We start from the raw sequence: 16,717 nt of genomic DNA on the forward strand, positions 1-16,717 counted from the left end.
CCCCGGGGCAGGCCCTGGCCTGGCACAGCCCGGCACGCTGGCCTGTCATAATACAGTCCTCTCCTGTGTTCCTCGAAGCCAGCAAGGACGGCTGCCACTTTGCCCACTCTGCAGAGAGGAGGAGCAGGACTCAGACACACGCTCTTCCCAGGGGCAGCGGGAAGAGTTTTCACCTTTTCATGTCTAATGTACGGAGTTATTTATTGCTCGCTTACTTTCCAAAAAGGACCCGCAGCGTGTCCCAATAAGAGCACGTTTCAATTGTTCAATGAAAGACAAAGAGCAGGAAATGAGCAGCGAAGAGGGAGGGGAGAATAAAATGAGCTCCCCCCAGGACATCTGACGCAGGAGCATTATGCTTTCAGCATGAAACTTGGCTGTGGGCTTCCTCGCAGTTTGAACGAAGAGAGACACGGGTGGGTGGTTCGTGGCGGTGCTGGGCGGGGAGGAGAAACTAAAACCAGGCTTCGGGGCTCCTCATTAAGTAAACAGACCACGAGCACCTACTGTGTGCAGGCACTGGCTACATGTCAGGGGCACCGGGGACTGAGACTCAGCCCCTGTCCACGAGGGCAGGCAGGCAAAGTTTGGTGGGCAAGCGAAGAGCTCCCGGGGGGCGGGGGGCATCACTCTGCCCTCCCTCAAGTAGCAGGGATGGTAGAGACACTGGAACAGAATGGGACAAAGGACAGTGTCACCTGGCATCCCCTGGCCACACCCACAGGAACAAGAGAGGCTGTCCTCTCCACTTGCCAAGCTGTCCTCGTCCCCTAGGGAAGGTTCGGAGCCTAGGAGAAAGGCCTTCCCTAAATCGGAGTGCACAGCCTTGCCTATATGCCCTGCAGTTACCTCTAAGGCAGGATGTGAGGAGGTCAGGAACCAGCGCCGAGTCCCCTCCTGCCACAGGCCCAGAAATGCTTCTCCCCAGCTCTAGCCCTACGCCCCACACGCGAGATGCCGCTTCTGGGAACTGCCAGGCACCTCCTGGGTCCACAAAGCCAACAGACCTGCTTCTTCCTTGTTTCCTGACATCCTCAGCCTCCAGCCTGCCCTGTCCATCCCTTTTGCAGGGCCTCAGTTTCCCCACCTGGCAGCGAGGCAGTAAGGCTCACACAGGACGGAGGTTTTCCAGCTCTCACATTATAGAAAAATCCTAACTTGTTAGTGGGGAAACTGGACCAGAACGTGGATCCTCAGCTCCAGGCACTGGCACCGCCACCTGGAAGGAGCCACCAGGACGGAAGGACTCGTGAGCTCAGTGGCCAAAGGGAGGGGCTGAGCTTACTTCCTGCTGCAAACCAACATGGAAGAGATCAAAGCTGCTCCTGGGGAGATTCTCCGAGCCTTACAACCCTTGGGACCCTCTCAGCAGGAGGCAGAAGCAGAGGCAGCTCCCCCTTCCCCTGCACACACACTGCCTCTTTGGACCCTAGGGTTAGGCTCCCCTACTCACCAGCCAGTGGCCCTGACAAGTCCCTTCTCTTTGAGCCGTAGGGAGGCAGTGTGACTCATAATCAGGGGCCATACAGAATTTGAAGGGTCTAGTTTCTGGCCTAGGAGACTCTCTACCATAACCACGGCCGTCTCTTGCCAGTTTTGTCTCCAGGTCAGAGTCATTTTCCCTGACATCTATTGAGGTGGGAGGCCTGCAAGACAGCCAGCAGCGTGCCTTCAGGGTACTTAATCTGGAGACATTCACACACGCACACACACTCACTCACTCACTCACTCACTCACTCACATAATACAGGGATGGATCACAAATGCCACGCTGTGTCCTATCAACAAGAAAGAATCCCTGCAGATTCTTCCAGAAGGCTGGACAGCAACGGATAACAAAAGCCGAGGTTCCTCTCACATAAGTTGGGTCACGGTTGTACCTGAGGCCTCAGGACGAGGCAGTCAACCAAAATGAAATGGTTCCCAGAAATCAGGACTACACCTTGATGCTGAGGTGGGGAGAGGGAGTCCCACGGACAGTAAATCAGCCCAATTGCCTTCCACTCCTGGGTGAAAGATTCTAGCCTGAGAGAGGGCCCAGCCGGCTGTGTCCTCAGAGGGGTGCAAAAGACAACAAGAAAGACCGGCTCATTCTACTGAGCTCCCTGGTGAGCTGGTTTCACCAGGGCCCCAGCCAGGGCCCAGGGATCGGGTGAACAGCGAGGACCCCCCAGTCCTTCCGAGCAGGGCCCACAGGTCAGCCAGCTAGCCCCCTCTGATGGCGTCTGACGGTCAGGCGGGTGGCGTGCGAGCTGGCCGAGGTGCTCAGCCTCACAGCTCCTGCTCACACGTCCCACAGAGACCTGAGGCCACTCCCAGAGCGGGGCAGCCAGTGCCATGAGGCCAAGGCTCGACTACAGGGCCCCACAGGCAGGAAGCTGCAACAGGAGAGTGTTCACCCTCCATAAACCCGGCCCCATGGGGCTTTTTCCTTCCTGTCCCCGGAAATGAGAACTCTGACCCAGGAGGTCACAGTCAGGGAATAACAAGCAAATGCCCCAAACGGCAGATCGTGAAGGTGTGAGGACAGGACTGCCAGGCAGGGGTGGAGGGAGGTGTCCAGCTGCACGGGCTCCAGAGGACCACTCCTCGGGTCCCTGCATGTCAGTGGCTTCTCATCTTCCGCTCCTCCCTTCCCCATCCTCGTAGATTCCTCTGATGACTCGCTGGCTCTGTGGACACCTTCCCATCTCCCCACGGAGGCCCAGGCACTAGGGGAGGGCCAGGGCTTACAAAAGTGTCACGCACCTTCTAGGAAAATAGGCACCTGAAGCCCAGTTCTGTTCCCCGTGGTCAGGGTTTGGTGGCGGCATGTGTGGAACACTCTAGGGCCCCGGGGGGAGGGGGTGGGTGGTTATTCCATTGACTTTGGAGGTAGGACCTGGCCAGGTAGGGAGGAGGACAGAGGATGTGGCCTGAGCAAAGCCAGAAGCAGGAAGAAAACCTGTTTACCAAGGCCCTGGGTGCTCAGCACTGGACAGATGTTCCCAAACGTGTCCCTGCATTTAAAGTCTCCAGCAACTCTGAGACCACCTCCAGCGTGGTCCCCGTATCTACAGGTGAGGACCAGGCGAGGACAGGACGTGAGTCTGCCTCTGCTTCTGAGTGGTGTGTGACCTTAGGCAAGGGGTTTCACTGCCACAAACCCCGATTTCCTTATTTGCCAAAGAAGCCTAAAAACACCTCTCTCTTAGGGTTCTGGGGTAGGTACGAAGAGGCAATGCAAAGTGCTGGGCACAGTATCTGGCACATGATAAATGATGGTCAGTGATGGCTATCATTATCACATGGTCAGTGATGGCTATCATTATCATTATTATTTTTGCAAGGGGGGGGGAGTTAAGCAAATTGCCTGAAGCTACACAGCTCGTAAATAAAAAGCAGGGATTTTGTGCTGTGATGTGCTGATAACCACCATGCTGGTAGAGGTTTACTCAAAGGCATGAGAAGCCCGAAGGCTTCCGGGGCTGGGGAGAGGACCACTCTGGGTAGCTTCACACAGCAAGTCAGTGAGCCACTTTAAGGGGGCAGAGGCCAAGCTTGGTAAGATGCCCTGCCTTAGGGCTGTGTGCTTGGACAGTGGGTGAGCCATTTAGATCTGCTAGAAGTCTCAGCTCTGATGTCTTCAGAAAAGTTAAGAAGCTTCTAAGTGCTAGAGTCAGCAAACAAGGTCAGATTGGATGGGCAAGAAGGAAAAAGAAACGAGCCATTAATCGTGGACCAATGAAGAAGAGGCTACTGCATCAGTCCCGGCAGGATGAGTGTCAGGGCAGTAGGATGGAGAAGAGGGGGCTGACCTAACTAAGTGGGGACAGGAACTCTGAGGTTTCTACCTGGTGAGGCTGGTAAAGCCACTGTGGGACATGGAAATCTAGGAAGGGTGCAGGGTGGGAATGGGTGAGAAGTTAACCCAGCAGCAGGTAAGCGTGGCTGAGAACTATTCCTTCCATGTTAAAGTCAGATGGGAATGGAGGGGAGCAAAAGCCCTAACAGAATACGTCTCATGGCCGGCTGGCCCAAGGAGGCAGCCAGGAGGCTGTCGGGGTGGACAGCCCCCTCTGCACCCACACCCACATCCTGACCCCCAGTTAGCACGTGCCCTGCAAGCCCCACCTGGTGGCCCCCGAGGTGGTCTCTCAGAGACAGCCAGTGTCACATTCATGCCCATCTGCTGCCTTCCGAAAGGCCTTGGGGGGGGGGGGGGGACCGACAGCAGGGGAGCGAGAAACCACCTCTGAGAAGAGGGAGGAAGAGACAGGTGGACAGCAGAAACAGCTGCCAAAGCAGAGACCTCATGGGTGGTGTGAAAGGCATCCTGTGACCCAGCGTCACAGAGAAACCTGCTCCCAGCCTGACACCACAGGGGACCAAAGCCCCAGCGGCTCCTGCCTCCCATGGTGTTACCTGAGCTATGGAAGAGTGTCCCCAGGAATGGAGGCCATTTATGGTACATTTCAGGTCCTGGCTGGCCACTTGAGAAGCGCTGTCTCATTTCTCCCTGGCGCAAAGTAAATGATAAATATCTGGAGAAGTGAATGGATCTCATATCACTCTGAAAGCCCTGCTTGCTCTGTCCATGGCTCCCCTTCGTTCTCTGTTCTCACCCTGCGGACTGCTGCAGGGGCTCTCACAGGAACATTTAGTGGCTCCCTACTACCTGTAGGACAAAGACCTAACCTTTCAGGCCAGAGGCACAGATGGTGTCTCGGGCCTGACGCAGCCTCCCTTGGACCTTTTCCCTCATGACTTGTCTGCACTAAGCCCGTCGAAGCAGTGCATACATCACTCCCCAAAGGTGCCCCATGGTGCCCTACTGTCACGGGGAAAGCGTGGCCAACGTGGTGGGGATCCATGGCCAGCATAGGCTTGACTCGGGCCCAGGTTTGAATCTGGGCTCTGCTTCTTCCAAATCTCTGTAACTCTGAGCAGTTTACAAATCTCTCTGAGTCTCTGCATCTTTATTCATAAAATAGAGGGTGGGGGAAATGGCGCCTGGCCCATGGGGTTTCATAACGATTCAATGAGTGTGTGCCTGTAAAGCAAATAGCCCAATTCTTGGCCGCAGTAAGTGCCTAGGAAGGGAAATGCTTGCCGGCTGTACGATGCTGCGCCTGCTGACTCCAAAAGTCTTCCTTTTCTACCACCTTCCCATCCCGCAGAGATGTCTGTTTCCCGTCCCAGCCCACCTCCATGCACTTGGTACTGAAGACGAACATCTGACAGCTGCCCACTTTCACACGGCTGTTAACCAGCATCACGTGTGTGCTTTCTGCCCTGTCTTCCCAACTAAGGACACCTCCTCACCTCCCCTCTCGGGACCCTCGGCAGGGCCCTGCCCACAGTAAAAGCTGAACAGGGGTTCATGGCTGGAACTGGCTATCACCCCATGTGTCTGAGTTGATTGAGGCCCCTCCTGCCCGGATGTGGAGGGATGGGTCAGGTGGCCTTTGTTCAGGGGGCGGGGTACCATCCTGAACCTCTAAGGTCTGCAGAGAGTTAGTAAACAGAGCTTTGAGGGATGGAAGTAGGCTAAGGGGAAAGCGGTGATATTCAGGTTACATAAAGGCAATAAAGGTGGCCCAGCCCGTGATGCCAGGAGCCACTCCCGAAAGCAGCTCTCCACCACCTGGCAGCTCCCCAGATCCCTGGCACAGAGCAAGGGCATAACAGAATGAATGAACGAATGAATGAACAGATAAACTTAAGCCCAGCAGGACCTGGCAACCACCACCCACAGGGGAACCAGGAAACAAAGCTTCGAACAGAGCAGGACTATTGCCGACATGATGGCAGTGGAGAGCAGTGACAGGGCAGCTTCGGTGTCTGCGTGCCTGACGCGTGCCAGACCCTCTGCAGAGCCCTCCCGGTGCGTTTCTTCATTTGCTCCTTGCGACCCTCCTATTCCCATTTTGCAGGTAGGGAGACTGAGGATTAGAGAAGGCAAATCACTTGTCCAAAGTCACAGTCAGTGAAGAATCGAGCCTCGCCAAACCCAGGTCCCTCTGACACCAGAGCTCGTCCCCCTCACTGTTGTCTCCCCCCAGACTTGACCGAGCTGGGTTAGCCCTTCAGGAGCTTCGTCCCTGAGACATAAGCCCGGTGCCAACAGCGGCTGGGCGCTCCCAGGCCGACACCGAAGCCTGATGTTGAGTCTCTGGGCAAAGCCATTCTCTGTGCTCTGCTCTGCTCCAAGCTGGGCTCAGCCAAAGTCCCGGAGCAGCATCCATCTTTGTGTCCACCTCTGCCTGGCCAATCAGGCTCTGACAGCCAGAAGGGGCCAGCATGACAGCTGGAAGCATGCACCCCTCTCTCAACTCTCCTATGCCTCCCCTCTCAGGCCAGCCGGGGCCCAGAAGGGGAGAGAAAAGCAGGGTCTTTTAAAAGGACTCAGAGAGGAAAAAAAAGACCCATCAGCAATCATTCCAGGATTTGGGAAGACTAAGATTTTTTTGTTTTCCATCCCCAGGGGAGAACAAAAATATCTGAGCGGGAAAAGAAAATCAAAGGGCGCCTGGGTGGCTCAGTCAGTTGAGCATCCGACTTTGACTCAGGTAGTGATCACACGGCTCATGAGTTCGGGTCCCATGTGGGGCTCTGTGCTGACCGCTCAGAGCCTGGACCCTGCTTCGGATTCTGTGCCTCCCTCTCTCTCTGTGCCCCCCCCCCCCCGCCCCCACTCATGCTCTGTCTCTCTCAAAAGTACATAAACATTTTTTAAAAAATAACACAAGAAAGAAAGAAAATCAAGATTCCAAAAGAGCCTGGTGAAGAGGAAACACCTGTGTTGAGGGCTGGGAAACAGCACCAGGCAGATCCAGGCTCCACCCTCACGGAGCCCTGTGGTCAAGTGGAGGACGGAGGTCAGTCATCAGACCGTGGCAAGGAGAAGGACAAAACCCAGGCCTGGTAGGGTCACCAGTGAAGGCTCCCAGGGGGAAGTGACCTGCAAGGTAGAGAGGCCCAGGGTCGAGTCGATTCCCAGGCAGAATTAGGGAAGTGTGTCTGGCGAAGGCATGGAGAAGAGAGGAAACGTGAAGGAGCGGCTGAGTCGGGGGCAGGGTGGGGGGTGAGGAGCCGGAGTGGTAAGCGAGGACAGGTGAGGCAGGGCCTGGTCAGCTCTGCTAAGACCCTCGGCCTATCGTAGCAGGTGCTGGCATGATGAGATGGACATTTTAGAAAGAGCTTCCTGGCTGCTGTGTGGAGCGTGGCTGGACACAGGTAAGCCTGGATGGAGTCAGGGTAGGGGGAGACAAAGGAGTTGAGGCAGGAGAGGGAGGTGGCCAGGGTGAGGGAAACAGTGGGGGTTAGGGTTAGGGTTAGGGTTAGGGTTAGGGGAGAGAGGCCTGACTCCAGAGATACTGGGATGCAGAGGGGCCCGGACTTGGATTGGCCACGTGTGCTGGGCAGGGGAAGGTAGGCAGGGCAGAGGGAGAGGGAGGCCCCCGGGTCTCTGGGCAGCATGGATTAGGGTGGTGATTTGCACCAAGATCAAACACAGAGGCAGCTTTAGAAGAAAGGGTTGCACGCAGTTCATCAGGGCTACAGGAAAGTTATGTCAGCCGCTTGTCCTACCCAAGGATCACACGACCACACTGAAAACAGCCAGCAACAAACTGCCGAGCACTTTACAAAGCGTTTCCTACCAGGAACTCCTGTGGCCACCTGATCATCCACTAAGGTAAGGACTGCTGGGTCCCCATTTCAAAGATGAGCAAATCAAGGTTAAGGGACTTTCCCAAGGCCCTGGAATCAAGGGGGAGGCATGAGAGTCTCAGTCTTCTCGCTCCCAGTTTAGCAGGGACTCTACAGCCATATGTTTCCATTTAAAACGATATCTGGGGACACCTGGGTGGCTCAGTTGGTTGAGCATCTGACTTTGGTGCAGGTCATGACCTTGCAGTTCATGAGTTCAAGCCCCACATCGGGCTTACCGCTGTCAGCACGGAGCCTGCTTCAGATCCTCTGTCCTCTCTCTCTCTGCTCTGCCCCACTTGTGCTCTCTTTCTCTCTCTCAAAAATGAACATTTAAAAAATAAAATAAAATAAAATAAAATAAAATAAAATAAAATAAAATAAAATAAAATAAACAAAATAAAACAATATCTGATTTCTGGGCAGGGAAACAAATGACAGAGGATACAATTCTCTTGCCATAAGCAGAACTATGACGGGGCCACAGACCAAAATGGTCGTAGTTGGGTATCTCACTGGCCATTTAAATTTTCCTCTCTTTAGATTATATTTTGGAAATGTCATCAACGGATGGATTTTATTTTTGTAAAGAGACAATGAACTAAAAGATAATTCTAAAAATAATTTTTAAAGATGATACAAGGACAGCACAACCATGAAACAGAAAAAAACAAACACCAGCACTCAGAATGTTTCTTGAGTTTGCATTTTCCTTTCTGACACTGGCTGCGAAGGGCCACAGCTAGGAGTCAACAGGAACCCGTGCCCACAGGCGCTCTTTAGGGGATAAACTTTTTGTTGTTGTTCTTTGGTGATTCTTTTTTTCATTTAAACGTTTATATTGGCCCCAAATCTCCTTCCACCCACATTTTTTCTTCTCACTCTCTTGGGTGCTAGCTCCGAGGTACTCGGAACAAGGGGTGTTTAATGCGTTGAGGCAGATGCCGTGAGAGATGTTGCCAAGGGGCTGCTGAGCAGACGGAGCCCGGGAAATAAATTCGTAAATAGAGTCTGGGCAGAGACCATTAAAAGTGTTGTCCTAGTGTCTCTTTATGGGGCAGAACGCTGTCATGCTCAGGCTGCTGCGGGTCAGCTGGCCCCTTGTGCTGGGTTGAGGTCCCTGTTGCCGCATAAACTAGCTTGTTTTTCCCACTTTCGGCGACGAGCCTTAAAACAGACAGAAAAGCCCTTCTCATGCCTGCGACTGCCGTGACTTGGGGCTGGCAAGCAGGGCCCCGGGCGCTCACCAAACCTGGTTTGCTTTGTCTGTCAGAGAGACACGGTTCAGGTTAATGGCGTCTGCAGATGCAAGCACAGGCTGGAAATGGAACATTCCAGAGGAAGCAAAGGAGGTGGAGAGGCCACTACACTCACTGCTTGAGTTTAGCTAATGTGTCTGGCCTTCAAAAAGACAGTATGGGCTTTCTGGCCTCTGAGCCAGAGATCAAAATGCCACAATGAGGTACAAAGGTGTTAATCTGAATACTAACTGTAATGGTAAAAACCACTGGAAAAGAAAAACAAATAGTTCTCACTGTGTGTGTGTGTGTGTGTGTCTGTGTGTGTGTGTGTGTATACATGCACACATATATATATATATATGTGTGTGTGTATGTATAATCAATATGAAGCCTTCAAAAATCAAGTTTATGCTATACTTATGGGCAAGGGCTTATTTTCAAGATAGTTTAAAGGAAGAATACGCCCACAAAAAATAAATAAGCCACAGGTAAGGATAGACTGCAGACCTGGACCAATGCTAGGTAGAAGGCATTAGGCCAGTTCCCCATTGCCATTTGTATGCCCACTCCCCTGGAGAAGGGCAGCGCATGAGAATAGAAATTTCTGTGTTTTCTTCACTGATGTATCCCCAGTGCCTGACACTCAATAAATACGCATCAAATGGAAAAACATAAATCACATGTATGGAGAATGTTCATGACATGAGAAATATTTTTGAAATTATATTAAGAAAAAAGTAAGAAAGAAAAGGTAAGTATGTGCATGGGGGAAAATGCTAGAAGGAATTACATGAAAAGTGTTGACTACGACTAGCTGAGTGCTAAAGTTATGGGTGACCTTTCCTTACAATTTTCTGTATGTGTTTAAGCAAAGTAATTTACCAATTACAATGACTTGAACAAAGACAACAATGATAAAGACGGAATAAAAACGTAGCGTGCAGCATGGTTCAGAAAACTGTTAATCCTCTCTAGATGGTCCTGTGGCCTGTGGGGAAGCAGTCAGCCTGGGCCTGCCAGAGTTAACCCTGAGCCAGGGTCAGCAGGGAGTGGGGGGGTCTATGCTCAGACCTGCTGGGAACTGGGAGCCTCTGGCCCCTTGAACTTGACTTCCAAAGACCAGGTAAGAATGTGGGTATTAGAATACCCTAGAAAAGACAGATTAGAGTCTTAACTTCTAGTACTCCAGAATATGACCTTATTTGGAAATAGGGTCTTTACAGAGGTAATAGAGTTAAAATGAGATCATTAGGGTAGACCCTAATCCAGTATGACCAGAGTCCTTATAAAAAGGGGAAACGTGAACACACAAACACGCATACAGAAAAGGACAGGTGAGGGTGAAGGCAGAGATCAAAGTGATGCTTCTACAAACAGAGCAAAGCCAAAGATTGCCAGGAACCACCAGAAGCTAGAGGAAAGGCTTGATCCCAAACTTCCAGCCTCCAGAACTGTGAGACAGTAAATCTGTTGTTTAAGCCACCCAGTCTGTGACGCTTTGTTAAGGCAGTGAAAGTAAACCAAGACAGCAAAGGAAAGCCTACCATGGAGTTAAGTCACGGGGAGAACATGGCAAGTCACTTCTTTCCCTGGGACTCGGTTTATCTACATGGAAAATGGGAGACCTGGCCTACAGCAGTGGGTTTTAAACATGGTTTTAACCTTGGGAATAAAATCTTACAAAGAGGTACAAACATAAAAGGTAAAAAGAAACCCTGATCAGTTAGAAGCCTGCTCTGGACCATACCCCCTCCCTGCAGAGGAGCCTTTGAAAACAATTCCAGATCATCTGTAAAATCTTGGTCAATACCCTATTCTAAGAACCTCCAAACTCGAAACCCACCAACTAGGATCACTGAGCATCTCACATGCACCCAAGCCTGCTCTGGACACCGGGAACCCAACCCCTTTGCCTTCAAGAGGCTGTTGGTCTTGATGGAGAGGTGAGGCTAATACCCGGAAAACCGAGCAGATAAGCCAGGCTACCCTGTCCCTCCTGAGAGCTACAGCTGCAAACAGGTCACCTGATGTTCTAAATCCACCACATCTAAATTTATCTTGCCCTCCAAGGACGAGCAGATGCTGTGCCTTATCAGAGCATGGTAAGTGACAGAATGACAGACGTGACGCGCCCTTATCGCCCCAAGGACGGGAATGACGTCCGCAGAAAAACTTGGTCTCCCTGACGATGAAATCAAGAGCTCACGTGCCAGGAGGACGGACGGGGACTGGGTCACGCAGGCCCTCAGGTGGGGTGGGACCTGTCCCAGGAGCCCAGATTCCTTTCCAGACCCTTAAGTGTGCCTCGGGATGCTGGGGCGGGGAGGGGGAGCCAATGGCCCCTGAGGAAGGGTGCACAGAAGGGGAGGCTGTTTGCAGTAAGACCAGTCCCTGTTGCATCCCTGGGGGAGGACCCAAGGCGTCCCATTCCACACAGGAAGAGGAAGAAGGAGAACACTCAGTGCGCACGAACAGTGTGCGGGCAGACCACCGGGAGCTGGATTAAGGGGCCACTGCTGGTCAGAAAGCAGAGCTGAGCAGCCCAGTCTCTAGGGATAGTGTCCAGGGTCAGACTGGGCTGATGGGGGCCTGGGCTTCCCTCACCAGACAGAGGTCCTACAACCCCACCTGCTGAAGGCTACAGGATGGTTCCTGCCTGCCAGCATCCAAGCAGAATGGAGCAGGCGCCCCTCAGCCACGGTCCTGCAGATCAAAGGGGATGAGGCTCTGACCATCCTCTCGGAGCCCACAGACTCATTAGGGGACACAAAGTCAACAAGGAAAGAAGATTCTGCCCTGCCGTGGAATCAGGTGGGGGATTCAGTCTTTACTCACTCAACTTTGGTTGTTTGTTTTTTGAGACAGAGAAAGAGAGAGAGAGCATGAGCGGGAGAGGGGCAGAAAGAGAGGGAGAGAGAGAATCCCAAGCAGGCTCTGCACTGTCAGCGCAGAGTCCAATGCGGGGCTCGATCCCACAAACCATGAGATCATGACTTGAGCCGCAATCAAGAATTGGATGCTTAACCGACTGAGCCACCCAGGAGCCCCTCATTCAACTTTTAAGTACCCAAATAACGTGCCAATGCATTCTCCTTTTTTAAAAAAGTCACCTTATAGATAAAGCTGATGTCCCCTCTGACTTCCATGCCTCCCCTGGGGCAACCACTGTTAGGACTATGGGGTGCCACCTTTCAGAACATCCACACGTCCTTTCAAAGAGATCTACCAGGCTAGGGGTCAGGGCAGAGTGTGTGACACTATGGGCTTCCCAAGGTGTGCGGTGGGGCAAAGGGAAGGAAAGAAGGCTGAGGACTGCAGGAATCAGGGTGAACCTCCAGGAGAAGGGGTCTGGAGGTGGGGGCTCAAGGAAAGGTAGGATTCACCGATGACCCCAAGGCAGGTGTCCCTGGGGACTGGACCCATGTGATGTCAGCACAAAAAGAGCCCCATTCGTCACTTGTAGCCAATTCAGCCTCTCTAAAGCCCTCCCAAAGGGTCCCCGCCTTTGCCCTCCCACCACTAGCACCATGATGATGAGGATGAGGATGACAAGGACAATGACAATGAAGGCATGTGCCGGGCACTCTGCTGGCCCTAATAACAGTTCTCCTGCTGTGGCATCAGTGTTTCTATTTTACAGGCAGTGAAACTGCAGCCCAGAGAAATTAAGCAAGTTGCTTAATGTCACATGGCTGGGGGCACCATTGACCATAGTGCCAATGCTGGAGGTCCCTCCACAGGACTGCACAGCTTCTGTAGCCAGTGCTACAGCTCTTGGGCCTCAACAATGCCTGGCACACATCAGGGGCTCCACAAATAGTTGTAGGCTGACTTCTTGTGTAAAGAGCATGAGCATTGTTGGGTGAATAAACGAGCAGTCCAAGGCAATTTTCACGCTATTACAGTGTTTGGGGTTGTTTTGTTTTGTTTTTTAAGTTAAGAATCTATATTTTCTTCTAGGCATCCCCAATAATCTAGAGCTTCTGCTCCTGGAGAGTTAAGGCTTTGGCAAGAAGCTCTCCCACAAGGCAAACGAAATGTCCCCCATCCATCTGTGAGTGCACAGGGCATCACGGCAGTTACTTTCTGTGAATGGCCTCCTCGTGAACGTCAGTCCCGCCAGGGGGTGGGGAGGGGGACTTGATTTATTATATGGCTTTTGGACAGTTCCTCCAGAAATACTGCCAAACAGAGGAATAATCAACTCTTTCACTCAAGCCCCTCATACTTTTTTTTTTTTAATGAAAGAATAAAGTACGCAATGAGCCTGAACTAAATAAATAAAAATGCCACACTTTTGCCCAACAGAACTTTCTGCGTCACTGAGGAATATTTACAGACCTCAACAATCTTTTATCTTCATGATGACGTCCAACCTTCTCAGTTTTGGGCATTCTGAGAACGTCTTTGATTTGGGTTCTCTAATTGTCTTATGGGAACAATTAGTTTATTAACTAATAATGTCATTATTGGACGGTGCTTTGAACAGACATTAGAGAACCGCTTCCCTCCCTTGTGGTCTGCCCACCCTCCACCAGGGCTGTCTGAAATCAGTTACTCACGTCTGGGCTCACACTGGAAACAGATACGTGTGGCAAGGAATCTCTGTCTTAATACTCATTGCTGACAATCACAGGTCTGGTTTCAGGCTGGGTAGGGAGGCAATGTCCATTCAGCCACTTTATCCATCCGCCCACCCACCCATCCATCCATTCACTGTGCCAGCCATGGAGACCTCCATGATAGAAATGACATGGTCCATACCTTCAGAGATCTCACGCAAAGAGATGCCCTGGGAGGCTCAGAGTGAGGCCACGTCCTCCAGGAATGTTCCTCATGGGTGGAGACCTCAGTATTGTTCTCTAGCTCAGCAGCCGGTATCTCCATCATGCAACTCTCTTGATTTGTTATCACCTCCTTATTTCCCAGTCTCCTGGGCAAAGCTGTGAATGAGTTCCAAGATGGCAAGAACCAGGTCTACCTCCCCAGTGGGTGGTGCATAATAAGTGCTCAACAGGGTGCCTGGGTGCCTCAGTGGGGTAAGCACCCGCCTCTTGATTTTCAGCTCAAGTCATGATCTCATGGTTTGTGGGATCAAGCCCCGCATCTGGCTCCATGCAGACAGCATGGAGTCTGCTTGGGATTCTCCCTCTCTCCCTCTCTGTCTGCCCCTCCCCCCTCTCAAAATAAACAAACACTTAAAAAATAATAAGTTGCTCAATAAGTACTTTTTAAATAAGCAAATGAACACACAATCCATTCTTATGAAATAAAATAAAGACAGAAAAAGACCAACTCTGCTTTGAATACTGGCTGTGGCCTGATGCCCAAGATGTTTATGAGTCAATCTGATGTTGGGGAGTAGAAAGCTGTAGCTCAGGGCCTGGGGCCCGGACCCTCCTGGGCAGGTCACTTCTACTCTTGGAGCCTGTATACTTAGGTCCGAAATGTGTGGTGGAGAAGATACTTTCAGTTCCTTGAGTCAGGCACTCTATGAAAACCTCACATCCCTGGGAGAATTGGTCAAACTGCAGCCTCAAGGAATAGGGGCCTGGCTGGACTCCCCCATCTAGCAGATGTGAGACCATGGCGCCTTCTTGTAAGTGTATGAAGCTTCTTCATGCACACAGCAAGGGTTGGGGAAAGGGTGCCATAGACTAGATGCTTCCCAAGTCCAAGCTTCTGGTACTTTAAGTGGAGGACACTGGCTAAGATGAAATTTGGGTACAGCAAGCACAGGTCACATGATTTTTAAAAGAGCCCCAACTTCCAACACTGCACACCTCACTCACTCCTTGATTCACCCAATATTTGGTGAGGCCCTACTATGTGCCAGGCACTGTTCTAGTGGTGAACCAGACAAGACACAGTCACTACTGTTGTGGAACATCCAGTCCAGTTGGGGAGACAGAGAATACACAAATCAACAACTGAACAAAAGATGATTTCAGATACAGTTATGGGCAAAGAACATTAAGAAATTGTGAGGGGTGCCTGGGTGGCTCAGTGGGTTAGGCATCCGACTTTGGCTCAGGTCATGATCTCATGGTTTGTGAGTTCTAGCCCCTCATTGGGCTGTCTGCTGTCAGCACAGAGCCCACTTTGGATTCTTTGTCCTCACTCTCTCTGGCCCTCCCCTACTCTCTCTCTCTCTCTCAATAAACAAACAAACAAACAAACGTAAACATAAAAAATTTTTTTGCACCATGTGAGAGGCAGCAAGTAGAGGGAGAAGCTGGTTGGGAAGGCTTCTATCTGAGCTGAGACCTAACAACTACCTGGCAAAACGTAGGAAGAACATTCCAGGTGGAGGGAACGGCAGGTGCAAAGGCTCCAGGCTGGAAACATACCTGGCGTAATTGGAGAACAGAAAGGTAACCCGTGCGGCTCGTGAATGGGGCAGGAGGGGGTGACCCGAGACGAGGGTGAGGGTCTGCCCATGCAGGGCAGGCTGGGAAGGGCATTGCCAAGAGGTCCGTGGGTAAGATTGAGAGGGTTCGTGGACTTGGAGGGAGAAAAATGTCATCTCTCTTTTCACCAGCATTTACGTGAAAATGAGCACTTCCTTCAGTCACGAATGCCAACAACAACCGACAGTGACGTTAGTGGTGCCAAGCATTCATCAACAAGATACTGCAGATGCATTCATAACACCACTGTGGCAGGCATCTGGAAACATCACTTCCGCTCATCACAAACCCAGAGTTACAGCTGTTAGACCAGCCAGTTGGACACTACTATCTAAAGTGTTAACAAAGGAGCACACATATTTCAACATCATCAATTTTTAAAGTATCTCATAACTGAATCTGAAAAGAACCGGTTTCCTTTGTAACCCTACGTATTTTGTTTTATATAAGGAAAAGCATTATTCTGAGAAGGGGTCCCTAGGCTTCACCCGACGGCTAAAGTGCTCACAAGGAGTTCGATTTCTACTCCAGGAGGGACGGAGAACTGCTGACGTGCTTTCCACAGGTTTCATGGGCTGCAGCCTCCGGGTTGCAAAGTCACCCTGGCTGTGGGAGAAGACTGTGCCCGTACAGGGTGGTGCCAAGGACAAGGGAGGGCATGGCCTACTCCGACCTCTGTCCTGGGCAATCTGGAGGGGGCAGCGCCCCTGGGGCCTCGGGGGCTCTTCCCAAGCCTCTCCCACCCACCCACCACACCACCTCATGCTGCCCTCTTGACCCAGAGGAGCCCTGTCACTTGGCCCAAAGCCCACCCCAGGGCATCCTCCCAAAGAGCTTCAGAAAGTGAGCACGCGTATCCACAAGAAAAATAAATGCGGCCTTTGCCACTGTTTGGTTTGAATATTGGTCCAGAACAGAAACGAGATCTGTACTTTAGAAAGCCTTCCAGCAGGACCCCAGCAGAGGCTGGGCGAACACCAGGCTGATGGACGGTGAACGCTCGGGAAGGCCCGAGCACAGGGACCCGCTGCCCCGAGCGGCAGCTTTATGGCGGCCTTCCTGTTTTCCCCGGGCCTCTCTTCACACTGCTCTCTCACACACTGAGTCTTTTCAATGCCCTCCAGGAGAACAGAAGAATCCATTTGCACACGCCAGCACGCACGTTTCTCTCACCCTCCCCAGGGGGCGGACCCTGCCAGGAGGCCTGTTTATGGACATACAGGGACAGATGGGGAGGGGGCCCGCGGGTGGGGTCCTCAGAAAATCTGAGAGCTGAATCCCATGCTCCCAGATCCCCCAGACCAGAGGTGAGACTGAGGTCTGGCCAACTGGAAGGTGAGGGACATTTGTGGTGTTTCTGGGGTGGTGCTAGGA

The 16,717-nt window shown here is 51.9% G+C and overlaps 1 protein-coding gene and 1 long non-coding RNA gene across 2 annotated transcripts in view; one reads left to right on the forward strand and one right to left on the reverse strand.

Annotated features, from left to right (window-relative positions):
- The window catches only part of GRK5 (G protein-coupled receptor kinase 5), a 214,751-nt gene that overhangs the window by 96,498 nt on the left and 101,536 nt on the right, over positions 1 to 16,717 (reverse strand). The window lies entirely within an intron of this gene.
- Positions 6,849 to 15,825, forward strand: LOC132684837 (uncharacterized). The gene is made up of 3 exons (XR_013550584.2): positions 6,849 to 7,218; positions 7,578 to 7,678; positions 15,475 to 15,825. It is a non-coding gene; the product is annotated as an uncharacterized LOC132684837 (long non-coding RNA).

The sequence above is a fragment of the Panthera onca genome, chromosome D2, assembly GCF_046562875.1.
Source record: "Panthera onca isolate mPanOnc1 chromosome D2, mPanOnc1 haplotype 2, whole genome shotgun sequence".
NCBI classification, from domain to species: Eukaryota; Metazoa; Chordata; class Mammalia; order Carnivora; family Felidae; genus Panthera; species Panthera onca.